This window comes from Haematobia irritans, chromosome 5 (assembly GCF_050003625.1).
Source record: "Haematobia irritans isolate KBUSLIRL chromosome 5, ASM5000362v1, whole genome shotgun sequence".
NCBI lineage: Eukaryota > Metazoa > Arthropoda > Insecta > Diptera > Muscidae > Haematobia > Haematobia irritans.
In genome coordinates, this window is record NC_134401.1 from 98,058,887 (window position 1) to 98,086,785 (window position 27,899).

Consider the following 27,899-nt stretch of genomic DNA (forward strand, 5'->3'; position numbering starts at 1 on the left):
CTCCCTGACCATTGATTCTGATCCAATCTATTTCCTCCCGAGTTTTTCAGATAATTTGGTAGATGCTTAGGAGATTAAAAAATTGCCGCATCTAAAAATTCTGCCGTTTTACTTTGAAATCAATAAAATACGTCTTCTTTCGACATGAAATTAATATTTTAATAGAAATGACATTTGTAAAATAATTCAAATAACATTCGGTTGTGAAGACCATCCGTGAGTGGTGATAACTAAGTGACAGTTACGACAATAAATTACGGCAGGTCGTGTCATCCGAATTCAGACAAAAATTTAAAAAAATGAGACATTTAGTTCCTACAACTGTATGTCTTCTATCACAAACGTAAATTCATTGAAATAGATGAAACATTGTAGTAAAGACCCACGTATGATTGTAAATATAGTATATGTATTGGGACAATTGATATTTAATTATAAATGTAGAATTTTCATTACTTCAACCGATTTCCAACCAATCTCTTCTCTGTGTGCACATAGGTTGAAAATGGATTATTGTAACCAAAATTCTACATTTACAATGAAATCACAGTTGTGTCATTCATTTTACTTTATTTACAATCGTTATTTCGTTCCTTCTACCATTTGTTGTTTGTAATACAAGACAATTAGTTGTCTAAACTGAATGCCTCTCTTTTGACAAATTTTGATCCAATTCGATAGGCACAACCAACCTTATAAAACCTTTGTAACTGTCATTTAGTAGTCAGCACTTTCGTTTGGTACTCACAGCCGAATTCCTTTGAATATATTTTTTTTGAAATGTCAATAAAATTATTACCATCAACGTTGAAGTATAGTGTGTTTTTATACCCTCCACCATAAGATGGGGGTATATTAACTTTGTCATTCCGTTTGTAACACATCGAAATATTACTCTAAGACCCCATAAAGCATATATATATTGGGGGTCGTGGTGAAATTCTGAGGCGATCTGAGCATGTCCGTCCGTCTGTTAAAAATCACGCTAACTTCCGAACGAAACAAGCTATCGACTTGAAACTTGGCACAAGTAGTTGTTATTGATGTAGGTCGGATGGTATTGCAAATGGGCCATATCGGTCCACTTTTACGTATAGCCCCCATATAAACGGACCCCCAAATTTGGTTTGCGGGGACTCTAAGAGAAGCAAATTTCATCCGATCGAGCTGAAATTTGGTACATGGTGTCAGCATATGATCTTTAACAACCATGCAAAAATTGGTTCACATCGGTCCATAATTATATATAGCCCCCATATAAACCGATCCCCCGATTTGGCTTGCGGAACCTCTAAGAGAAGCAAATTTCATCCGCTCCGGCTGAAATTTGGTACATGGTGTTAGTATATGGTCTCTAATGAACATGCAAAAATTGGTCCACATCGGTCTATAATTATATATAGCCCCCCATATAAACCGATCCCCCGATTTGGCTTGCGGAGCCTCTAAGAGAAGCAAATTTCATCCGATCCGGCTGAAATTTGGTACATGGTGTTAATATATGGTCTCTAAGGACCATGCAAAAAATGGTCCCCATAGGTTCATAATTATATATAGGCCCCATATAAACCGATCACCAGATTTGACCTCCGGAGCCTCTTGGAAGACCAAAAGTCATCTGATTCAGTTGAAATTTGGTACGTCGTGTTAATATATGACCTCAAATACCCATGCAAAAATTGGTTGAAATCGGTCCATAATTATATATAGCCCCCATATAAACCGATCCCCAGATTTGACCTCCGGAGCCCCTTGCAAGAACAAAATTTATCTGATTCGCTTGAAATTTGGTACGTGATGATAGTGTATGGTGTCCAACAACCATGCAGGAATTGGTTCATATCAGTCCATAATTATATATAGCCCCCATATAAACCGATCCCCAGATTTGACCTCCGGTGCCTTTTGGGGAAGCAAAAGTCACCCGATCTGGTTGAAATTTGGTACGTGGTGGTAGTATATGATATTTAACAGTCGTGCCAAAAGTGGTCCATATCAGTCCATAATCATATATAGCCCCCATATAAACCGATCCCGAGATCTGGTTTTGGAGCCTCTTGGAGGAGCAAATTTCATCCGAGTCAGTTGAAATTTGGTACATTGTGCTAGTATATGGCCGTTAACAACCATGCCTAACTAGGTCCATATCGGTCTATAGTTATATATAGCCCTCATATAAATCGATCCCTAATCACATAAAAACTGGTCCATATCAAGTTCATGATTGTATGTAGCCCCCATATAAGTGACCCCATATTTCAATTCTGGCTCTCTACCACGTATGAACTAACTCCCAATTTAGAAAACGATGTTAAGAGTTTTAAGATACCACAACCCAAGTAATTCGATAGTGGATGACAGTCTTTCGTAGAAGTTTCTACGCAATCCATGGCGGAGTGTACATAAGATTCGGCCTGGCCGAACTTACGGCCGTACACACAGAGAAGAGATTGGTTGGCAATCGGTTGTAATAATGAAAATTCTAATTATGGAACGAAATATCAAGTGTATCAACAAATATTCTGTATTTACAACATTGATTCTATTCTTAAAACCATCTGGGAGCGCCATCAAAAAAATGTTAGTTATGATAATAGATAAATGATTGGGTTTACCAAATACTTTTTCTATGAATAATTTTATTGAAAATTGCTTGATACAACTTACGAAGAAAACATTTTGCAACTTTCATTCAGTACTCATCATCACCATACGGTTGCACAAACCGAATGTTATTGGAAATATTTTTAATTGTCATTTTAATTATTTGTCAGTGAAAAATTATTAATATTTGTTGTAGAGGAAAAAAAAGTCAAACCAAATTTTTTTTTGTTTACAATATTTTTTTTTAATATTTTCAAAGACATAATTACAAGAAAGAGATTTTATGTTAGAACGAGACAATGGTCAAGATTTGTTTATATAAGGGACATAATTTTGTTAACATTATAAAGGTAAATTGGTATGATCAAATTGTTGCAATTTTCATTGATAATATTATATTCCTTTTCAGACTGGACATTCAATTGTACAACAAAATTAGAGATAATATTAAATGCACTAACAATGGTTATGACTTCATTAATTAAAAATCCCTGTTCTTGAAAATTGCACTTTGGAATGTGGTGTTCAGTGTACCAGACGCTCGGTATAGGTCCACTTTTCATATATATGCAAAAAATGTTCTAAAGCCATAATTTAATTAATTTATGTAGTTCCTTGGACGTTCGTGTGTGTTGACGACCGGAATATATGGTTTTCTGGACACCCAATTCTACGAGTCAGGTAACAAATACAAATTCTGAACTGTTAATGATTTTAATGCAGATTGTGTTATATTATCTTTAGATGTGAACTAATTTTATTGTGTGAGTTAAAGGGCACGTAAAAAATTTAAAGCGGTTCTGATGAAAAATGCTGCAACACGATGCCTTATCGATATGAAACCCAAGTGGAAGTGGGCACAGCTACTGGTAGGTTCTTATTTACATTTAAAAACTCCCCACTAATTTTCTACGTTTTCTATATGCGAAACGGATACATCCTCATGGAATTCCACTATGTGCTCAATCCTAGACATCACTTTGTACACATATACTGATGGATTCAAAGTTACCAGTGATTCAACACGCGTTGCCCGCTCAATCTAAAATTAATGCGGTGGGCTACATAAGCTTAATCTAAAGCCCCCGAGGATACTTAAATGTTTAAAAGAATCGTTTATTTCGATTGATATTATGTATTGTATTTAGATATATAATATTTTTTTTTAATCTCTATCAATCTAACATATGTAATTAACTATATTTAAATAAAATACAATATTTTGCGAAACTAACATTATTTTCAATTGTGGGTACTATTAGGTTGAGTAATACAACCGCATGAAGAAGGGAGTAACGACCAATTCCATAGGTTGATACAACCAATTCTATATGGAGTAATAGTCGCATCTCCCATAATTCGATTGAGTCGACCGAATTAGTCGGGTGACACAACTGCCAACAGATAGTTGCTACAACTGACAAAATGAGGTTGGCAATAAATTCGGTTATCACAACCAATCTGTATTCTCTGTGTATATACTAGTTTTAACTACAACTAAAAACGAAATATTTCTTATTCGTTTCGAAGTTTATCTGCCTCATCCGTGGACTGCCTATAAAATATTGTCGTGAACAACTCGAGCCGTGCGAAATTGGCCTTAGTACACTATATTGGCTGTGAATCTAAATTAAAACACAGCAATATTGGCTATATTGCAAACAAATAGCTTCAGGGTACTCAATGCTACGGGGCGCATCCTCAATATGGAATAATTTCATTGTGTTTAACACGGCGGCTCTGAAAAAATCCATCTCTACATCTGCCTTATATATGAAACCCCAAGAAAGTTACCATCGGGGATAGGTTCGTATGTCGTTTTTAAAACTCCACATTAATTTCTTTACTTAATTTATTGTGTGTTTTAGACGGGCTATAGACAATTCGGACACCATCTATAAATACTAATATGCTAAGAGTACCAAAGATTTAGCTCCACTATCTGTCGATTCCCCAAGCTATTCATGCTGGAGGGTATACTTTTAAGGGTGAACATTTTTTATAATGTATTAATATATTGTATTTAACCCTGGAAAGGCATCCTAATTTTTTGTACACTAGCGCCATCCTTCGTCATTTTAACTACGGCTTATTTCACGACACTATAATTTGCATCGTGAGCAAAAATGAGAACCAAAACTGAGTTTATTTCCTTATTCAATTTGTTTTTAATTAGTTTAAAACAAAAATTCATAAAATGGTTGAATTAGTATAACTTAAATTTATCATTTCCTAATCGACCAAAATGCATTTTAAATCGAAAATGAAATTACGCGTCGTCATTTTGACGAAGGATGACTGTCCAGGGTTAAGTATATGTACCTTCCTATCATCTAAAAAATATAAATAAAATGCAGTATTTTGTGGGATTTTGTTATTCAATTCGGTCATGGTGCTTTAAAGTTGGGAGATACAACCAAATGAAGAAGGGAGCAACGACCAATATCATCGTCTGATTCAACCAACTCCATATATAGTATTTGTTGGGTTTCCCATCATTCGATTGAGTCGACCGAATTTGTTGGGTGACACAACTGCCAACTGGTAGTTGCTACAACTGCCAAAAGGAGGTTGGCAATAAATTCGATTGTCACAACCAATCTGTATTCTCCGTGCACATACCTAGAAATACGACTGGATACAAAGCTGAAGTTCTCGACGCAAATAGACTATGCTGCTAAGAAATCAACGCAGATAACGTAACAACTCAGCAGACTAATGGCGAACTTAGGCTGCCCGCTGCCAAAAAAAAGCGAAAGCTCCTGATGGAAGCCTGCACACAGAGAAGAGATTGGTTGTATATCGGTTGTAGTTATGAAAATTCTACTTTAGTAATTATTCATCAGTTGTGTCAACCTTATTGCTATATTCAAAATCATTTTGCAATCTTCCCTACCATTTGGCGAACATGTCAATAGATTATCTATTCTCATAATAATCAAATAGTTGTAACAACCAAATGTCTCACCTATAAAAAATTTTAGTTTAAATCGGTTGATACGACCAACCATAAATAAATTCCACAACAGTCATTCAGTAGTCATCAGGTACATCAGGTACATCGGTTTACACAACCAATAGCTTATGTTGTATTAGTTGTATTGACCGAATAGTTGGGAGACACAACTGCCCTTTGGTAGTTGCTGTAACTGCCAAAAGGAGGTTGGCTATAAATTCGGTTGCTACAACCAATCTGTATTCTCTGTGTGTAATAGTGTTCTACTTTACGGAAGCGAGATATAAGCAAGCGCGCTGAGACATGCAAATAAAGTACGAACCCTTCGAGCAGTACAGCGTACAGCCGCTTTAGTGTAACCTCTGCATATCGCACTGTATCTGCTGTGGCGGTACTGATCATAGCCGGCATGACCCCAATAGACCTTAAAGCTGAAGAAAGGAAGAAGATTATTGATCTAAAGATGGAGAACAGACTTAACACAAACACGTTAAATAAGAAGAATTGAGGGACTATGTAACAGGTGCAAGATCGATGAAACTACGATATAGAGAAGTCGACGAACAAACGTCACGGGGGGCGTGAACTATTGCATAACACAGACGCTATCTGGATACGGATACTTCCAAATGTATTTCCATAAAATGGGCGAATATCATAGTCCACATAGCCTCTACGAAGAAAGGGATGTCATCGATTATGCGCATCACACGTTTTTCTTTCGGTACCCAAAGATCGGAATTAGAGAGACAAGTAGGCGAAATAGATGAGCGGAACCTGATAGAAAAAATGACGGTAGACGAACGGTATTGGTACATCATTGCGAAGTATTGCGAAAAGGTCGATTTTTTAGCTGGTATTATCAATATATATCGATCGAGTCCGGCATTCGACGAGTAACGTTCTTGTCAGATGCGGTACTTTTAACCAACCCTACAAAAAATAATAATAATTCAATTTAAAGTTATTCAGATTTAAATACTGCGCCCATATTTATTTATTTTATCATGAATAATAAGTGAAATTTGTCTAATATCCGGATTTGGAATAAAATATTAGTTTTTTTTAGGATTTGATGATGGTAACCCTCGTTGTGAAAGGAATCTCATGTTAGTGTTAAAGGTTTCTGTGTATTTGCTTTCCACATTATTTTTGCATGATATAAAATGTTAATGACAACCCAACAACCAGAGAATACAAAAAATACCCTCCTGCTATGCGATGATATGCCAAGCTGATCATACAATTCAACTTACCGACCTGATTCAACCAACACAACGATATTAAATATATACTAAAGCAAGTGAAAACAAACACACCCACCCATACACTCTCAAGGGAGCATATACACGATATTCGCAAATGTTATTATTTTCTAGTTTTGTTTTTTTTTTTTTCGTTAACTTTTCCCCACAACCAAGAGAGCTCACGATATTGCAAAATGTTGAAGAACTGTAAAACAAACAGCAAAAAAAAACGCAAACTGATGAAACGATAGCACCACTACTACAGCAAAAAAGCTACAGAAAAACAAAACTAAATTACAAAGAAGTGCCAAAACGAGTAGGTAAGAAGCCCATTTGCATTTATGCCACATATCTCAAATGAATTTTATGGACTATGTGGCAAATGGTGTTTCTATAAAATATTGAGTGGTAAACTGACGCCACCAACACCTTGACCATAACCATCAATGAATTGCTTAAGTTTGCACCACACACACTACACATTGGATAGTGGCAGGTCTTATATGATATATTCAAAACACGATGGCAGAAGGTTTTCCATACATTCAGATGGTTCATAAAACCTTGTGCTTGAAGAAATATGATTTTTGTATTTTTGATCGAAGTTGGTAGATGGGCCCTAAACGCATCATCCTTTGGGAACAATGTTGCCGTGGTGCCACTTTAGTGGCAAATTTACTACTTTTTTACTTTTAACTGTAATACTTTTTCAAGATTTGTGCCACCTTTTTGTCATACTATGCCACTTTTTATTTGCATTAATATATACTGTAATATTTTTTTATACATTTCGATCCAAACTCTTATTAAGTAGGTGCCTTACAAAATAACTGAGTTTACGAATCGAGTATTTTTCCGCTTTCTTATTTTTGCCTAAAAGTATGCAAAGGAATTTTTCTATAGTAGATAAAGCGAGTTAATCTTCCGAATATTAAATGTCAATGAGTGGATTTAAATGAAAATTACATAAAATGATTATTAGAATTTATGATCAAAATTTTTTTCTATAGAAAATTTAGTCAAAATTTTATTTCTATAGAAAATGTAGTCAAAATTTTATTTATATAGAAAATTTTGTTAAATTTTTATTTCTATAGAAAATTTAGTCAAAATTTTATTTATATAGAAAATTTTGTCAATATTTTATTTCTTGTAGTTGTAAAATCGTAGTTTTTTATAGTGTTTTATTTTTAATTCTTTCCAATATTATAACGATGGTGTTCCAAATATTGGAAATAATTAAAAATAAAACACTATGAAAATCTAAGATTTTATTTTGTTTTATTACAACATGACCTCAAGCCTTACAAACTCTACAAATAAAATTTTATTTCTATAGAAAATTTTGTAAAAATCTTATTTCTATAGAAAATTTTGTTAAAATTTTATTTTATTTTGTTATTTTGTTAAATTTTTATTTCTATAGAAAATTTAGTCAAATTTGTATTGATATAGAAAATTTTGTCACAATTTTGATTTCTGTAGAAAATTTTACAAAATTTTATTTTGTATAGAAAATTTTATATCATTTTTTTTTTGTTGTTGTAGAAAATTATGGCAAAATTTTATTTCTATAGAAAATTTTGTCAAAACTTTATGTTGTATAGAAAATTTTGTCAACATTTGATTTCTATAGAAAATTTTGTAAAATTTTATTTCTATATAAAATTTAGTCAAAATTTTATTTATATAGAAAATTTTGTTAAATTTTTATTTCTATAGAAAATTTTGTCAAAATTTTATTTCTATAGAAAATTTAGTCAAAATTTTATTTATATAGAAAATTTTGTCAAAATTTTATCTATATAGAACATTTTACTTCTATACACCCTCAAAAAAAATCGCTTCTCTAACATGTGTTCCAAACATATTTTGCAGGAAGCACATATATTATTGGATACTGCCGAAACATTAATATGTTTGTTTCATGTGAACATATTATATGTTTGGAAGCGTTTTGAGCCCAAAAATATTATATGCTTGGAAGAATTTTCTCCCCAAGAATATTGTGGTCATTCTCCCACATAATTTTCACTTCCACGAAATTTTTTAGTTCTTGGCACCTTTTTCTGTGATACAAATAATGTTGAAGAAATTATTCAATTTTATAATTTTTTAAAATTTTACCTTTCGCCTTGACGGAGAATCGAACCGGGAACCATGGAATTTGTAAGCCAACACACTACCACTGGGCTACGTGGCTGTTACAGTCACCAGTAGACAATTATCGTTATGAGTTACATTTATATAGCATAGTTTGCAGCGCCCACGAGACCATGCAAACATAACATTATTTACAAGAAACATACATTTGTTGGCAACGTGGAGCAGTGGTTAGCATGTCTGCCGTACATGCAAAGGGTCGTGGGTTCAATCCCTGCTCCGACCAAACACCATTTTTTTTTAATTTACACATTTATATTTATACTATACTAGCGTAACCCGGCCCGCTTCGCTGCGCCTACCGAAGCGTATTTGTAGGAACATTTTGCGTTTACTTAGTCAACCATATCCTTCGTGCTGAAAACAAATTCGAAAAGATTTGAATTCTTTCAAACAAATCGGACTACTTGCTTCTTCGTTTATAGGTACAAATACGGCGGATACGCACATGTAAAACGGTTCGTCTAAAAAAATGTCGGGGAGTAGGTGTACCCTTTCCTCCAATTTTTTTAAATAATGCTATGTATTCAAGTAGTTGGACAATCTTTTATATTTCTTGTGAATTTTAAGTGTGGTTTGTCAATGAAAGGTATCCTTCTCCTCAACATATCTGAAAATTACGCACTATATTATAATAACATACAAAGAATTACTGTTTCCGATCCAATAAATCGGAAAATGCAAAAGTAGTAAAAAAATTTTACCACATTAACATTTGCTCAAATGTTAGAAAATGATGCACCCTCTACGTTGGGTTCAATCCCTGCTCCGACCGAACCAATTTTTTTTTTTTAATTTACACATTTATATTTATACTATATTAAATTTTTATAATGAAAATTCGAAATGTGGGTTATTAAAGATTTACAGTCAGAAACAGTGCTTGATATAAACGAAATGGACTGAGCTTTTGGATAAAATATTATTTTTTATTGCATAAATAACAATTTTGTAACAAAAAACTGTTTTATATAAAAGTTTGAAATTTTGAAAGGAATTCAAAAACTCTAAGGAAAGAAGAACGTGGAGTCGAGCACAAACATAAATATATAAATAATTTTATAATAAATATACACATAAATTTATTTAGGAGTGAACAATTTTTTACTAGCATTTAACACTATTTTAAATGCATTTACAATTTTCTCTTTACTGCGAATAGTCATTCTAATATTCAAATTAAATAATATTTAGACTTAAGCACATCAAATTTTTGGTCTTTTGATTACCTCGATGTGTTATGTTGATTTCTTTCGTCAACCCTCCCGGTTTCCATCTCTATTTCTTTCTCTATACTCTCTCTGTTGCTCTCTAAATAAAATATTACAACATATATATGTTTACTCGAAATTTGTAAATGTATATATGTTTACATTCACACATATTATTTTTATGAAACATTCATGAGCCAAACATAATATGTTCTAACATATTAACATATGTGTCCCAAACATTTAGTGTTAGTTTAGGAACATTATATGTTTGCACATAAATATATTGTGTTTAAAAATTGTGCCCGAAACACATTTTGTTTATATCGGAACATATGAAAAACATATTTTTCTAACAGTGTAGAAAATTTTGTTAAAATTATATTTCTACAGAAAATTTTGTTAAGATTTTGATTTCTATAGAAAATTTTGTTAAAATTTGAAAATTTTGTCAACATTTTGATTTTTTTAGAAAATTTTGTTGAAATTTTGATTTCTATAGAAAATTTTTTATATAAAATTTTGTAAAAAATTTATTTCTATAGAAATTTTTTTTAAAATGTTGTTAAAACTTTGATTTCTTTAGAAAATTTTGTTGAAAATTTGATTTCTATAGAAAATTTTGTCAAAATTTTGATTTCTGTAGAAAATTTTGTAAAAATTTTATTTCTATATAAAATTTAGTGAACATTTTATTTATATAGAAAATTTTGTAAAATTTTTATTTCTATAGAAAATTTAGTCAAATTTTTATTGATATAGAAAATTTTGTCACAATTTTGATTTCTGTAGAAAATTTTACAAAATTTTATTTTGTATAGAAAATTTTATTTAATTTTTTTTTGTTGTAAAAAATTATGGCAAAATTTTATTTCTATAGAAAATTTTGTCAAAACTTTATGTTGTATAGAAAATTTTGTCAACATTTTATTTCTATAGAAAATTTTGTAAAATTTTATTTCTATATAAAATTTAGTCAAAATTTTATTTATATAGAAAATTTAGTCAAAATTTTATTTATATAGAAAATTTTGTCAAAATTTTATCTATATAGAAAATTTTATTTCTATAAAAAATTTTATAAAAATTATATTTCTATAGAAAATTTTGTTAAAATTTAGATTTCTATAGACAATTTTGTTAAAATTTTGTCAAAATTTTGATTTTTTAGAAAATTTTGCTGAAATTTTGATTTCTATAGAAATTTTTTTATATAAAATTTAGTCAAAATTTTATTTCTATAGAAAATTTTGTTAAAATTTTGATTTCTATAAAAAATTTTGTTAAAATTTTGATTCTTTAGAAAATTTTGTTGAAATTTTGATTTCTATAGAAAATTTTGTCAAAATTTTGATTTCTGTAGACAATTTTGTAAAAATTTTATTTCTATATAAAATTTAGTGAAATTTTATTTATATAGAAAATTTTGTTTAATTTTTATTTCTATAAAATATTTTGTCAAAATTTTATTTCTATAGAAAATTTTGTTCACAATTTTATGTCTTTAGAAAATTTTGTCAAAATTTTAATTATATAGAAAATTTGTCAGAATTGTATTTATATAGAAAATTTTGTCAAAATTTTATTTATATATAAAATTATGTTAAATTTTTATTTCTATAGAAAATTTAGTCAAAATTTTATTTATATAGAAAATTTTGTTAAAATTTTGATTTTTATAGAAAATTTTGCCAAAATTTTGATTTCTATAGAAATTTTTGTCAAAATTTTGATTTTTCTTGAAAATTTTGTCAAAATTTTGATTTCTGTAGAAAATTTTGTAAAAATTTTATTTCTATAGAAAATTTTGTGAAAATTTAATTTCTATAGAAAATTTTGTCAAAATTTTATTTCTATAGAAAATTTTGTCAAAATTTTATTTCTGTAGAAAATTTTTTGTAATTTTTGGTTTCTTTTTTCCTTTAATCATGTTTTGTTGTTTTTTTTTTTTTTTTTTTTTGATTTCAGCTTAAAACCATGCATTGACTAAACTACAAGTGTAGCTAAGCCAAGAATGTTTGTCAAATTTATTTGGGCAAATCCCTATAGACTGGAAGATGGTTGGATGGACGCACGTTCCGGAATTACCACATTCCTCGTCAGCACCCTCTACTTGCAGCAAAACTATCAACCAATTATCAGAATAAATTCAGGCAGTTCACTAAACTAGTTTTGCTGCAAGTAGAGGATGCTGATGAGGAATGTGGTAATTCCTAAACGTGCGTCCATCCAACCATCTTCCAGTCTATAGGGCTTTGCTCAAATAAATTCGACAAAGATTCTTTTCCTCTGTTGGTTAAGCTACACTTGTAGTTTAGTCAATGCATGGTTTTAAGCTGAAATCAAAAAAACAACAACATTTTTTTATATAAAATTTTATTTCTATAGAAAATTTTGTGAAAATTTTATTTCTATAGAAAATTTTGTGAAAATTTTATTTCTATAGAAAATTTTGTCAAAATTTTATTTCTATAAAAAACTTTGTCAAAATTTTAGTTCTATAGAAAAAATTTTGTCAAAATTTTATTTTTATAGAAAATTTTGTCAAAATTTTATTTTTGTAGAAAATTTTGTCAAAATTTTATTTCTATTGAAAATTTTGTTAAAATTTTATTTCTATAGAAAATGTTGTCAAAATGTTATTTCTATAGAAAATTTTGTCAAAATTTTATTTTTATAGAAAATTTTGTCAAAATTTTGATTTCTATATATACATTTCAATTTCTTTAGAAAATTTTTCCAATTTTTTTTATACAAAATTTTGTCAAAATTTTATTTCTATAGAGAATTCTGTTAATTTTTTTTTCTATAGAAAATTTTGTCGAAATTTTGATTTCTATAGAAAATTTTGTCAACTTTTTTATTTCTATAGAAAATCTTGTCAAGTTTTTTTTTGTTCTATAAAAAAGGCAATATGAAACAAGTACATACGGCCGCAAGTTCGGCCAGGCCGAATCTTATGTACCCACCACCATGGATTGCGTAGAAACTTCTACGAAAGACTGTGATTTAGTCCATACATGGTATATATTAGACAAAAAAGTTATGTATAGTTAAGTCTACAAATAATTACGAATCGATATGGACTTTTTGTACGTAGAGAGCCAGAATTGAAATATGGGGGTGGCTTATATGGGGGCTGTATACAATTATGAACTTGATATGGACCAATTTTTGTGTGATTGGGGATCGATTTATCTGAGGGCCATATATAACTATAGACCGATATGGACCTAGTTAGGCATGGTTGTTAACGACCATATACTAACACAATGTACCAAATTTCAACTCACTCGGATGAAATTTGCTCCTCCAAGAGGTTCCAAAACCAAATCTCGGGATCGGTTTATATGGGGCTATGTACGATTATGGACTGATATGGACCACTTTTGGCATGGTTGTTAAATATATACTACCACCACGTACCAAATTTCAAGCAGATCGGATGAATTTTGCTTCTCCAAAAGGCACCGGAGGTCAAATCTGGGGATCGGTTTATATGGGAGCTATATATAATTATGGACTGATAGGAACCAATTCCTGCATGGTTGTTGGATACCATATACTAACATCACGTACCAAATTTCAACCGAATGACAAGAATTTTCCTCTTCCAAGGGGCTCTGGAGGTCAAATCTGGGGATCGGTTTATATGGGGCCTATATATAATTATGGACCGATATCGACCAATTTTTGCATGGGAGTTTGAGGCCATATATTAACACCACATACCAAATTTCAACTGAATCAGATAAATTTCGGTCTTCCAAGAGGTTCCGGAGGTCAAATCTGGTGATCGGTTTATATGGGGGCTATATATAATTATGAACCGATGTGGACCAATTTTTGCATGGTTGTTATAGACCATATACTAACATCACGTACAAAATTTCAGCCGGATCGGATGAAATTTGCTTCTCTTAGCGGCCTTGCAAGCCAAATCGGGGGATCGGTTTATATGGGGGCTATATATAATTATGGACCGATGTCGACCAATTTTTGCATGGTTGTTAGAGACCATATATTGACACCATGTACCAAATTTCAGCCGGATCGGATGAAATTTGCTTCTCTTAGGGGCCTCGCAAGCCAAATCGGGGGATCGGTTTATATGGGGGCTATATATAATTATGGACCGATGTGGACCAATTTTTGCATGGTTGTTAGAAACCATATATTAACACCATGTACCAAATTTCAGCCGGATCGGATGAAATTTGCTTCTCTTAGAGGCCTCGCAAGCCAAATTTTGGGGTCCGTTTATATGGGGGCTATACGTAAAAGTGGACCGATATGGCCCATTTGCAATACCATCCGACCTACATCAATAACAACTACTTGTGCCAAGTTTCAAGTCGATAGCTTGTTTCGTTCGGAAGTTAGTGTGATTTCAACAGACGGACGGACGGACGGACATGCTCAGATCGACTCAGAATTTCACCACGACCCAGAATATATATACTTTATGGGGTCTTAGAGCAATATTTCGATGTGTTACAAACGGAATGACAAAGTTAAAATACCCCCCATCCTATGGTGGTGGGTATAAAAAGGGGTGATTTTAATCGAAAAGCTGATCCCTCTTCAGATATCGAAACAGCGAATTCAGCAAAAATTGAGCAGAAGCGCAGATGTAGATACCCCTAATGCTATATTACATTTACTGCCATTGAATAAAATTGTAAACAGTCTGCAAAAAAATTAAACCTAAACCTACTGCAATACTGGAAGCATCAGTCTCTCTATAACATATTTCGTTGTAAACAAACCACTGTAAGTTTCTAAATATGGTTTAATGATGTTATAGTGCCAACATTTTAAAGGTTAGAAATGCTTCACAAAATCAATCAAACATTATAAAAGAAATGGAAAACCAAAATGAAAAACGCACACAATGGTTTTTTTTGTACAACCCATCTTTATTATAGGTGGTAGTGCTAGTATGGATACTTTAGTTTGGTTGCCTTGGCAATAGTAAATGAATAATAAATAACACCAACACTAATGCATGCACCATTTATGTAAAAGTATAGGCCCCTCCATTCTTGTTGAGGTGGGATAGTAGGTGAGAACCTCAAATCGAACTGTTTGCAATTAATTTGCAATGAATCGATTTTGATTGAGTCGCCAGATATGACACAATTAAATATTATTCTAAGGTAAAAACAATTAAAAATTTTTAATGACCCACTGGATTTCCACAAGAGTTGCACTAGACTAGTGACGAGATAGGTGGTAAACTATAGAAAATAAAATTGCACGAGAGGAGTACAAAAAAAACATAAACGTATAAAATTCTGGTGGGCCCTATTTTTTTGGTACTTCCCCACAACGAACTAAGAACAAGAAATTTTACTTGAAAAAAAAAAAACACTTTATCTGAGAAAACAAAAAAAATGTAGCCACCATAGTTCAGCAAAGTGAACCACCAAAATGTAGATTTCTTATAACACATATATTACTAGTGACGACATGATACAAATGAGTTAATAGGTTTAGTGAACTTGAAGAAAAATGCTCGCAGATAAGTAATATTTAAAGTAGTTTAAAAAATTTCTTACTGCGAAAAAATTGGAGTTAAAATTTGTAAGATTTTTTTAAAGCAATACAAAGTTCAAAACGGACACATTTTAGGTACAATTTACTCTATACCCTGCGCCTCATTGTGCAACAGGGTATTATAAGTAAGAGCATATGTTTGCAACACCCAGAAGGGGACGAGGCACAGTTGGTAGAATTCTACCAAAAATGGTTTTACTGTATGGATTGGTAGAATTCTTAATGTTTTCATAGATTTTGGAAAATATTTCTCCCCACCTAAAATGTACTTCACAAATTTTCTATTGGAAATAAAATATTGACAAAATTTTCTGTAGAAAAGGTAATTTTCTATAGAAATGAAATTTTGACAAAATTTTCTATAAAAATCAAATTTTGACTAACTCTTCAATAAAGTCAATAGCAAGTCAATATCTATAAAAATTTTAATTTTCGATTTAGGTCATTACTATCAAAGTTAATTATGGGTAAGTTGTCCCTTTTTTTTGTAGAAGTAGCAAATTTCCTTGTTTGAACAAGTTAAAAATATTTAAAACTTCGACACATTTATAATTCAAGGGGTATTTATACAAGCAACTATAAAATTATCGCTGTGATCATATATCGGAGTGATCATAAAATAATAAATAAACTTTTAAAATAAAATAATAAATTTCTAAGAAATATTTTTTGATAATAACCACAAAAATGTTATCAAAAATTTTAAAATATTTTTTTTTATTTGTAGTAGTTGTTATTGATGTAGGTCGGATGGTATTGCAAATGTGCCATATTGGACAACTTTTACGTATAGCCCCCATATAAACCGACCCGCAGATTTGGCTTGCGGAACCTCTTACAGAAGCAAATTTCATCCGATCCGGTTGAAATTTGTTATGTGGTGTTAGTATATAGTCTCTAACAACCATGCAAAAATTAATCCACATCAGTCCATAACTATATATAGCGCCCATATAAACAGCTCCCCAGATTTGACCTCCAGAGCCTCTTGAAGAACAAAATTCATCCGATCCGGTTGAAATGTTGTCCATAATTATATATAATCCCCATATAAGCCGATCGCCCGATTTGACCTCCGGAAGATCAAAATTCATCCCATTCTGTTAAAATTTGGTACATTGTGGTACTATATGGCCGCTAACAACCATGTCAAACTTGGTCAATATCGGTCTATACCCAGCAAAAACTGGCAAAGCACTAATGATTCTTCCAGTAATACCGGTAATCAAAAACTTACTACTTGTAGTATTACCTGGGATTTAAAAATAATAACTTACCTGTGTAGACCAATTGTGATTCCTTTTAATAATACCAGTAATTAAAATCATATCTTCCGGTCCGGGTTCGAATCCTGCTGAGACCATCCATACATTTTTAAAATTATTTTTTTGTTTTTATACCCTCCACCATAGGATGGGGGGTATATTAACTTTGTCACTCCGTTTGTAACACATCGAAATATTGCTCTAAGACCCGATAAAGTATATATATTCTGGATCGTGGTGAAATTCTAAGTCGATCTAAACATGTCCGTCCGTCCATCCGTCTGTTGAAATCACGCTAACTTCCGAACGAAACAAGCTATGGCACAAGTAGTTGTTATTGATGTATGTCGGATGGTATTGCAAATGGGTCATATCGGTCCACTTTTACGTATAGCCCCCATATAAACGGACCCCCAAATTTGGTTTGCTGAGCCTATAAGAGAAGCATATTTCATCCGATCCGGCTGAAATTTGGTACATGGTGTTGGTATATGGTCTCTAACACTCATGCAAAAATTGGTCCATATCGGTCAATAATTATGGAGATCTAAGAGAAGCAAATTACATCCGATCCGGCTGAAATTTGGTACATGCAGTTGGTATATGGTCTCTAACAACCATGCAAAAATTGGTCCACATCGGTCCATAATTATATATAGCCCCCATATAAACCGATCCCCAGATTTGGCTTGCGAAGCCTCAAAGAGAAGCAAATTTCATCCGTTACGGCTGAAATTTGGTACATGGTATAAGTATAGTGTCTCTAACAACCATGCAAAAATTGGTCCATATCGGTCCATAATTATATATAGCCCCCATATAAACCGATCTCCAGATTTGAACTCCGGAGCCTCTTAGAGGAGCAAAATTCATCCGATCCGGTTGAAATTTGGTACGTGGTATTAGAATATGGTCTCTAACAACCATGTAAAAATTGGTCCATATTGGTACATAATTATATATAGCCCCCATATAAACCGATTCCCAGATTTGGCGTGCGGAGCCTCAAAGGGAAGGAAATTTCATCCGATCCGGCTGAAATTTAGTACATGGTGTTGGTATATGGTCTCTAACAACCATGCAAAAATTGGTTCACATCGGTACATAATTATATGTAGCCCCCATATAAATCGATCCCCAGATTTGGCTTGAGGAGCCTCAAAGCGAAGCAAATTTCATCCGATCTGGCTGAAACTTGGTATATGGTATTAGTATATGGTTTCTAATAAACATGCAAAAATTGGTCCACATCGGTCCATAATTATATATAGCACCCATGTAAACCGTTCTCCAGATTTGACCTCCGGAGCCTCTTGGAGGAGTAAAATTCATCCGATCCGGTTCACAGTTGGAACGTGGTGTTAGTATATGGCCGCTAACAACCATACCAAAATTGGTCCATATCGGTTCATAATCATGGTTGCCACTGGAGCCAAAAATAATATACCAAAATTTTATTTCTATAAAAAATTTTGTCAAAAGTTTATTTCTATAGAAAATTTTGTCAAAAGTTTATTTCTATAGAAAATTTTGTTAAAATTTAATTTCTATAGAAGGCTTTGTCAAAACTTTATTTCTATAGAAAATTTTGTAAAAGTTTTACTTCAATAGAAAATTTTTTAAAAATTTTATTTCTATAGAAAATTTTGTTAAAATTTTAGTTCTATAGAAAATTGTGTCAAAATTTTATTTCTATATAGCCCCCATAGACTAATACTTTTCAACACCTCTTAAATTTAGAAATATTCGACATTTCTGTTCAGATTTAGATAAAGCTCCCATAAACATGAATCTCTTAATTTTCTGAAATACGGAAATAGGGTTTCTCGCCCAAAATTATTTTAATAATATCCCACAAATGCTTAGGTTAACCAATTTAGTAGGGGTGGTTTAGGGTATGGTATAGTCAGCGCCGCTCAACCTTCCACTGTACTCATTTGTGTTTTTTAATTGATTGCGCTTTCAACTTTAACTATTCAATTGGAAATAGTTGAGTCACATGACAAAATCTTTGGCTACATTTATTTTCGGTGTACTTATCAAATCTCATTTATTTTCGTTGACTAAAAATTTTGTCGACCAACTTCCTAATATTTAAACATCCCAAGCCATCTAAATTTATAATTGGATTTAAGACCCTATTCGTGTGTTTTTAACCAATACCCGTTTAATTTAGCTTCACGTTATTAATGAGAATTACCAAAATAGTTTGGTAGAATTTGACGTAATTTCACTTCATCCACCACCCACCCATACTTCACTCCACTTCTACCTAAATATTCGTTTTTTTGTGACGGTACATATAGGCGTATAAGTGTCATGGGACAATAAAAAAAACTAATACGTCACCATGGAAGTAGTTTTCGGTCACATTTTATGCTTTATTTTTATATACGTATGTATACACCTGTAGTTTTTCTCACAATGGACGAAAAAAAAACATTCATTCATGGAACGACAATACTAAAATGTATTATTTAGGGAAACAAAAAAAAACTAAATTAAAATAAATTGAAATTATATCGAAGTAAACAAAAAATTAAATGAAAATAAATATAAATATATAAATTAAATCAAATAAAATTTAAAGTCAAAAAAAATAGTGGGCATCCACATAGGGTACTTGGCAACAGCCGAAACAATCGACGTAAAGTGTCAAACGTGATTCGAATAAATCAACTTTATATAGTTTATATAGAGGCACTATCCCATTATGGACATGTCATTGGAGAAAAACACATACTTCGGTACAAACATATCAGTAGCACGGTTGCAACTCGAACCAAAAAAAATTTACCGAAATTTTAAGAAAAATTTTACCAAGAAGATACTTAATAAAAAACATCTTATTTTGCAGTGTTTGATTAAATTTTTGTATTTAGTATGAAAAAATGTTTCGTAAGCTTTATTAAAATTTTATTTCTATAGAAAATATTCTTTTCTACAGAAACGTTTTCAAAATTTTCTTTTTTATATGACATTTTATCAAAATTTTAATTGTAGAGAAATTTTGTCACAATTTATTTGTATAGATTTTTTTTTCAAAATTATATCTCCATATATATCCATTTTGTCAAAATTTTATTTATATAGAAAATTTTGTCAAAATTTATTGCTATAGAAAATTGTGTTAAATTTATATTTCTATAAAAAAAATGTGTCAAAATTATATTTCTACAGAAAATTTTGTCAAAATTTTATTTCTATAGAACATTTTGTCAAAATTTTATTTCTTTAGAAAATTTTGTCACAATTTTATTTCTATAGAAAATTTTGTCAAAATGTAATTTCTATAGAAAATTTTGTCAATTTTTTTTTCTATAGAAAATTTTGTCAAACCTTGTTTTTCTATAGAAAATTTTGTCAAAATTTTATTTCTATAGAAAATTTTGTCAACATTGTATTTCTATAGAAAATTTTTTCAAATTGTATCTCTATAGAAAATTTTGTTAAAATTCTATTTCTATAGAAAATTTTGTTAAAATTCTATTTCTATAGAAAATTTTGTCTAAACTATTATTTCTATAAAAAATTTTGTCAAAATTTTATTTCTATAGAAAATGTTGTCAAAATTTTATTTCTATAGAAAATGTTGTCAAAATTTTATTTCTATCGAAAATTTTGTCAAACTTCTATTTCTATAGAAAATTTTATCAATATTTTATTTCTATGGAAAATTTTGTCACAATTTATTTGTATAGATTTTTGTTTTTTAAATTTTATCTCTATAGAAAATTTTGTAAAAATTTTATTTCTATCGAAAGTTTTGTCAAAATTGTATTTCTATAGAAAATTTTGTCAAAATTTTAGTTCTATAGAAAATTTTTTTAAACAGTTTATTTCTATAGAAATTTTTTTCAAAATTTTTTTTTCTATAGAAAATTTTGTCAAAATTTAATTTCTATAGAAAATGTCAAAATTTTATCTCTATAGAAAATATGGTTAATAAGTGAGGGGAGGAGAGAGTTGGAGAGGAATATTTTGCAAAATCTATCTATCAATTTTAGTTCTATAGAATCTTTTTTTAAAAAGTTTATTTCTATAGAATTTTTTTTTTCAAAATTCTATTTCTATAGAAAATTTTGTCAAAATTTTATTTCTATAAAAATTTTGTCAAAATTTTAGTTCTATAGAAAATTTTTTTAAACAGCTTATTTCTATAGATTTTTTTTTTCAAAAATCTATTTCTATAGAAAATTTTGCCAAAATTTTATTTCTATAGAAAATTTTGCCAAAATTTTTTTAATTAGAAAATTTTGTCAAAATTTTATTTCTATAGAAAATTTTGTCAAAATTTTATTTCTATAGAAAATTTTGCCAAAATTTCATTTCTATAGAAAATTTTGCCAAAATTTTATTTATATGGAAAATTTTGTCAAATTTTTTTTTATATCGAAAATTTTGTCAAAATTTTATTTCTATAGAAAATTTTGTTACAATTTATTTGTATAGATTTTTTTTTAATTTTATTTCTATAGAAAATTTTGTCAAAATTTTATTTCTCTAGAAAATATTGTTAAAATTTTATTTCTATAGAAAATTTTGTCAAAATATTATTTCTATAGAAAATTTTGTCAAAATTTTATTTCTATAGAAAATTTTGTTAAAATTTTATTTCTTTAGAAAATTTTGTCAAAATTTTAGTTCTATAGAACATTTTTTTAAACAGTTTATTTCTATAGAAATTTTTTTCAAAAAATTATTTCTATAGAAAATTTTGTCAAAATTGTATTTCTATAGAAAATTTTGTCAAAATTTTATTTCTATAGAAGATTTTGTCAAAATTTTAGTTCTATAGAAAATTTTTTTAAACAGTTTATTTCTATAGATTTTTTTTTTTTTTTCAAAAATCTATTTCTATAGAAAATTTTACCAAAATTTTATTTCTATAGAAAATTTTGCCAAAATTTTTTTAATTAGAAAATTTTGTCAAAATTTTATTTCTATAGAAAATTTTGTCAAAATTTTATTTCTATAGAAAATTTTGCCAAAATTTCATTTCTATAGAAAATTTTGCCAAAATTTTATTTATATAGAAAATTTTGTCAAAATTTTTTTTATATCGAAAATTTTGTCAAAATTTTATTTCTATAGAAAATTTTGTTACAATTTATTTGTATAGAGTTTTTTTTTTTTAATTTTATTTCTATAGAAAATTTTGTCAAAATTTTATTTCTATAGAAAATATTGTTAAAATTTTATTTCTATAGAAAATTTTGTCAAAATATTATTTCTATAGAAAATTTTGCCAAAATTTTAGTTCTATAGAAAATTTTGTCAAATTTTTATTTCTATAGAAAATTTTGTCAAAATTTTAGTTCTATAGAACATTTTTTTAAACAGTTTATTTCTATAGAAATTTTTTTCAAAAAATTATGTCTATAGAAAATTTGGTCAAAATTGTATTTCTATAGAAAATTTTGTCAAAATTTTAGTTCTATAGAAAAATTTTTTAAACAGTTTTTTTTTCAAAATTTTTTTTTTCTATAGAAAATTTTGTCAAAATTTAATTTCTATAAAAAATTTGGTCAAAATTTAATTTCTATAGAAAATGTTGTCAAAATTTTATCTCTATAGAAAATTTGGTTAATAAGTGAGGGGAGGAGAGAGTTGGAGAGGAATATTTTGCAAAATCTATCAAAACATCAAGTATTCTACCAATCTACCAAACATTAAAAAAATGTACCATTTTTGGTAGAATTCCACCAACTTTGGCAACCGTTATCAGTAGTCGAAAAATAAGTAGTTCGTCACAAGTATACAAGCTCTTTAAAAATAATAGCTTTACCATAATTATATCCAAAAAACGTACAAAATGTCAAAGAAATCGGAGAGAAACTTTGGTCTTGGAGTGAAAATTTGGTCTCCGGTGGTCATATGAATCTATGTCATGTGAAGATTTATATGGAAGCTATATAGCTATATCTGAACCGATGAAGAGTAACCGTAGTTTCTGAGACCATACAAGACAAGTAACACCGCATTTGGTCAGTATCTAATATGACCCCAGAAGCCATAGTTCTACTTTCATCCGAACCCTCTGAAATTTGGTACGTGATGTTGGTATATGCTTTCTAACGACCATGCAAAAATTTATCCGTATGAGTCCATTATTATACATAATTAGCCCCCATATAAACCGATTTAACTTCGAAAGCCTCAAAAAGGAACAAATTTCATCCGATCCACTTTAATTATTTATAGACTTTAATTATTTATAGACCGATCAAATACTAAAGAGGCTTATATAGGTACTTATTCTGCCTTTTTATGTAACATAGAATCCACATGGACATACAAATTAAAAGACAATGTTAAGAAATAAAACTACACCTTGCAACTGTTAACACAACCCTAGTAATTCGATTGTAGATAACAGTCCATAGTAGAATATAGAGTGAAGTGTACATAGGATTCGCCGAGGCCGATCGTTTTGCCCTATGTACTTGTTTAAATTATCTTTTAGAGAGAAATAAAAAAACAAATCCAATAAGTGATATATCCAAAAGTGCAATTTATTTGCATAATATAGGCGAAATTCACAAAGGAAAAACAGAACATGTTCTAGTGAATTTCTTTTGCAAATGGGTGATGTATGAATATGAAAATATGCCTAGGTGTATGAATAAATTGCAACAACATGGTATTATGCACAAAATGAAAGACAGACAGACAGAGATATGGCCTAAGGATGTAGTAGTAGTAGTAGAGGGTGGTAGATGTGAATATCATGCTTAAAATGACATTTTACCAAGTTCTTGGTAGCGATGTCATGAATGTATTCGACAGCAGAAAACAGCAACAGCAGCACAGCACATTCAAAGGAAGTGAAAACAAAAAATAAAAAATAGAACTCAAAAGGTCCTTGTACTAAACACCTACCAAATACCATAACAACCAGCCACATACTGCATATGTGAGAATATTGCCAACCCATATGATGGTAATGATGGTGATGATGACGATGATACAAGACCCACTACAAGTCAGTTGTTGTACCAACAATTTATAAAAAAAACACAATGCAAATGGTTGAGGAGCAAAACAAAAAACAATGCAAAAAGAAAAAAAACGCAACCTTACAAAAAGCTTAACAGAGAACAGGTTAAGGTGAAAAAGGACATATTCTATACATGCAACAAGCCTTAACACTTGATAAATGAGGGATCTAACCTTTTCACATACGGGTAAATAGATTGGAAATATTTTGAAATAATTAAAACTCATTTCAATAGACCTTTGGCCTATAGTGTTCCCCCTCTTCCTAGGACTTTTGAGCAAGCTTGCCATTCGAGCCAAAAATAATCTAGTCCTAATTATTTTTATAATTTTTTTTAAGAAAATTTAATGTAATTCTTTATTTTGAGTATCCCTGTAACCGTATATGGTCATTTCGGCTTGGTTGTAAAATGAGTTAAATTAATAATATACGAAAAAAATCTGAATAAAATGCTACCAAAAAACTACAAAAATTATTTTGCAGTTTTTGATCAAAGACAAGTTTCATTATTTTCTTTTCGAACTTTATTCATTATTATTTTTCAAAACTCCTACACGCAAAAAAAATAATTCTTTCCTCCCAAACGAAATTTTAGACAAACAAAGTTCGATTCTCATTTGCTTTTAGCTGTAAGGAAGTTTATTTGAAAGAAAAGTATATACCTTTTGTGATAAACGTTTATTCTTTTCCAGGATGTAGAAACAATTTGATAAAAACTAACTCAAAACATATATATATTCTTTTCTAGCTAATTGCACTTTCCTCACATCTTTCTCACATCCACGAGGTTTTTTAGTTCTTAACACCTTTTCCTGTAATACCAACAATGTGGAAGAAATTATACGATTTTTACAATTTTTTAAATTTTACCTTTCGCCTGGACGGAGAATCGAACCGCGGACCATGCAATTTGTAAGCCAACACACTATCCACTGAGCTGTGTAGCTGTTATTGTCATCAATAGAAAATTATCCATATAAGCTATATTTATATAGCATAGCTTGCGGCGCCCACGAGCCGATTAAAAAAAGATTATTTTTTTACAGAAAAATACATTTAGTTGGGCACCGTGGAGCAGTGGTTACTACGTATGACTTGCATGCCAAGGGTCGTGGGTTCGACCCCTGCTTCGACCAAACACCAAAACGTTTGTTTTTATTTTTTTTTTTACATATATTCCAGATAATTTCGGAAGATTCCAAAAAGGTCTTTATCATTACATATTAAATTTTTACTATGAACTGTAAAATGTGTCTTATTAAAGACCTAAAGTCAGAAAAGAACAGTGTTTGATATAAACGAAATGGACTGTGTTGTTGGTTCAAAAATAACTTTTTTTAATTGAAAAAATAAAAATTTTGTAACAAACGAATTTTTTGGTGATAAAAGTTTAAAATTTTTGAAGCAATTCAAAAAACTCTAACAAAAGAAAAACGTTTTTGGAACACGTTTTCAAAACGTTTTTTTTTCTTTGCGTGTAATAGCGACAATTTATTTGGGTGTATAAATATGTCAAAATTCAAAATTTAACTTCAAAATTTTATTTCTATAGAAATTTTTTGAAAAATTTTATTTCTATACAAAATTTTATTTTTATAGAAAATGTTGGCAAAATTTTATTGGTGTAGAAAATTTCACAATTTTTATTTCTGTAGGAAATTTTGTCAAAATTTTATTTCTATAGATTGTTTTTTTTTTTTAATACCCTACGCCACACTGTGGAACAGGGTATTATAAGTTAGTGCATATGTTTGTAACACCCAGAAGGAGAAGAGATAGACACATGGTGTCTTTGGCAATAATGCTCAGGGTGGGTCCCTGAGTCGATATAACCATCTCCGTCTGTCCGTCTGTCCGTCCGTCCGTCCGTCCGTCTGTCTGTCTGTGAACACATTTTTGTGATCAAAGTCTAGGTCGCAATTTAAGTCCAATCGCTTTCAAATTTGGCACATGTTCCTAATTTGGGTCAGAATAGAACCCTATTAATTTTGGAAGAAATCGGTTCAGATTTAGATATAGCTCCCATATATATCTTTCGCCCGATATGCATTAATATGGACCCAGCAGCCAGAGTTTTATACCGATTTGCTTGAAATTTTGTACAAACATAACACCTAGCCGTATAGTCAAGTGTGCAACATTTGATTGAAATCGGTTCAGATTTAGATATAGCTCCCATATATATCTTTCGCCCGATATGGACTAATATGGTCCTACAAGCCAGAGTTTTCGCCCAATTTGGTTGAAATTTTGCACAGGGAGTAGATTTAGAATTGTAGCTATGCGTGCCAAATTTGGTTGAAATCGATTCAGATTTAGATATAGCTCCCATATACATCTTTCGCCCGATATGCACTTATATGGACCGAGAAGCCAGCGTTTTATCCCGATTAGCTTGAAATTTTGCACAAGGAGTACAATTGGTAGTATAGTCATGTGTGCCAAATTTGATTGAAATCGGTTCAGATTTAGATATAGCTTCCATATATTTTTTTTCGCCCCATATGGACTTATATGGCCCCAGAAGCCAGAGTTTTGGCCCAATTTGGTTGAAAGTTTGCACTAGGAGTACAATTAGTAATATAGTCATGTGTGCCAAATTTGAAATCGGTTCAGATTTAGACATAGCTCCCATATATATGTTTTTCTGATTTCGACAAAAATGGTCAAAATACCAACATTTTCCTTGTAAAATCGCCACTGCTTAGTCGAAAAGTTGTAAAAATGACTCTAATTGTCCTAAAATTCTAATACATATATATCGAGCAATAAATCATAAATAAACTTTTGCGAAGTTTCCTTAAAATTGCTTCAGATTTAAATGTTTATTTATACCCTGCGCCACACTGTTTTACTAACATTGTGTTCCACCCCAGTGCATTAGCCGACTTAAATTTTGAGTCTATAGATTTTGTAGAAGTCTATCAAATTCTGTGCAGATCGAGTGATATTTAAATGTATGTATTTGGGACAAACCTTTATATATAGTCCCCAACACATTTGACGGATGTGATATGGTATCGAAAATTTAAATCTACAAAGTTGCAGGGTATAATATAGTCGGCCCTCCCGACTTTAGACTTTCCTTACTTGTTTTTTTTTTTTGTTTTTAATTTTATTTCTATGGAAGATTTATTAAAAATTTTATTTCTATGGAAGATTTATTAAAAATTCTATTTCTATAGAAAATTTTCTCAACATTTTATTTCTATAGGAAATTTTGTCAAAATTTTATTTCTATAGGAAATTTTGTCAAAATTTTACTTCTATAGAAAATTTTGTCAAACTTTTAGTTATATAGAAAATGTTCTTAAAATTCTATTTCTATAGAAATTTTTGCCAAAATTTTATTTCTATAGAAAATTTTGTCAAAATTTTATTTCTATAGAAAATTTTGTCAAAATTTTATTTCTATAGAAAATTATTTCAAAATTGTATCTATAGAAAATTTTGTTAAAATTCTATTTCTATAGAAAATTTTGTCAAAATTTAATTTCTATGGAAAATTTTGTCAAATTTGTCAAAATTGTATTTCTATACAAAATTGTGTCAAAATTTTATTATCTAGAGAAAATGTTTGCAAAATTTTATTTCTATAAAAAATGTTTGCAAAATTTTATTTCTATAGAAAATTTTGTCAAAATTTTATTTCTATTGAAAATTTTGTCAAAATTTTATTTCTATAGAAAATTATTTCAAAATTGTATCTATAGAAAATTTTGTTAAAATTCTATTTCTATAGAAAATTTTGTCAAAATTTAATTTCTATGGAAAATTTTGTCAAATTTGTCAAAATTGTATTTCTATACAAAATTGTGTCAAAATTTTATTATCTAGAGAAAATGTTTGCAAAATTTTATTTCTATAAAAAATGTTTGCAAAATTTTATTTCTA

General features: G+C 30.0%; 1 protein-coding gene and 1 long non-coding RNA gene across 4 annotated transcripts in view; one reads left to right on the forward strand and one right to left on the reverse strand.

The window, feature by feature from the left end:
• fdl (beta acetylhexosaminidase fused lobes) overlaps positions 1-27,899 on the reverse strand; it is a 245,327-nt gene that overhangs the window by 80,444 nt on the left and 136,984 nt on the right. The gene's annotated exons all lie outside the window — the stretch shown is intronic.
• LOC142240611 (uncharacterized) lies at positions 2,812-3,834 on the forward strand. 2 transcript variants are annotated; one of them, XR_012723331.1, is made up of 5 exons: positions 2,812-2,954; positions 3,014-3,148; positions 3,216-3,285; positions 3,349-3,473; positions 3,577-3,834. It is a non-coding gene; the product is annotated as an uncharacterized LOC142240611 (long non-coding RNA). The 2 variants fall into 2 exon arrangements; XR_012723330.1 differs by having other exon boundaries at positions 3,014-3,285.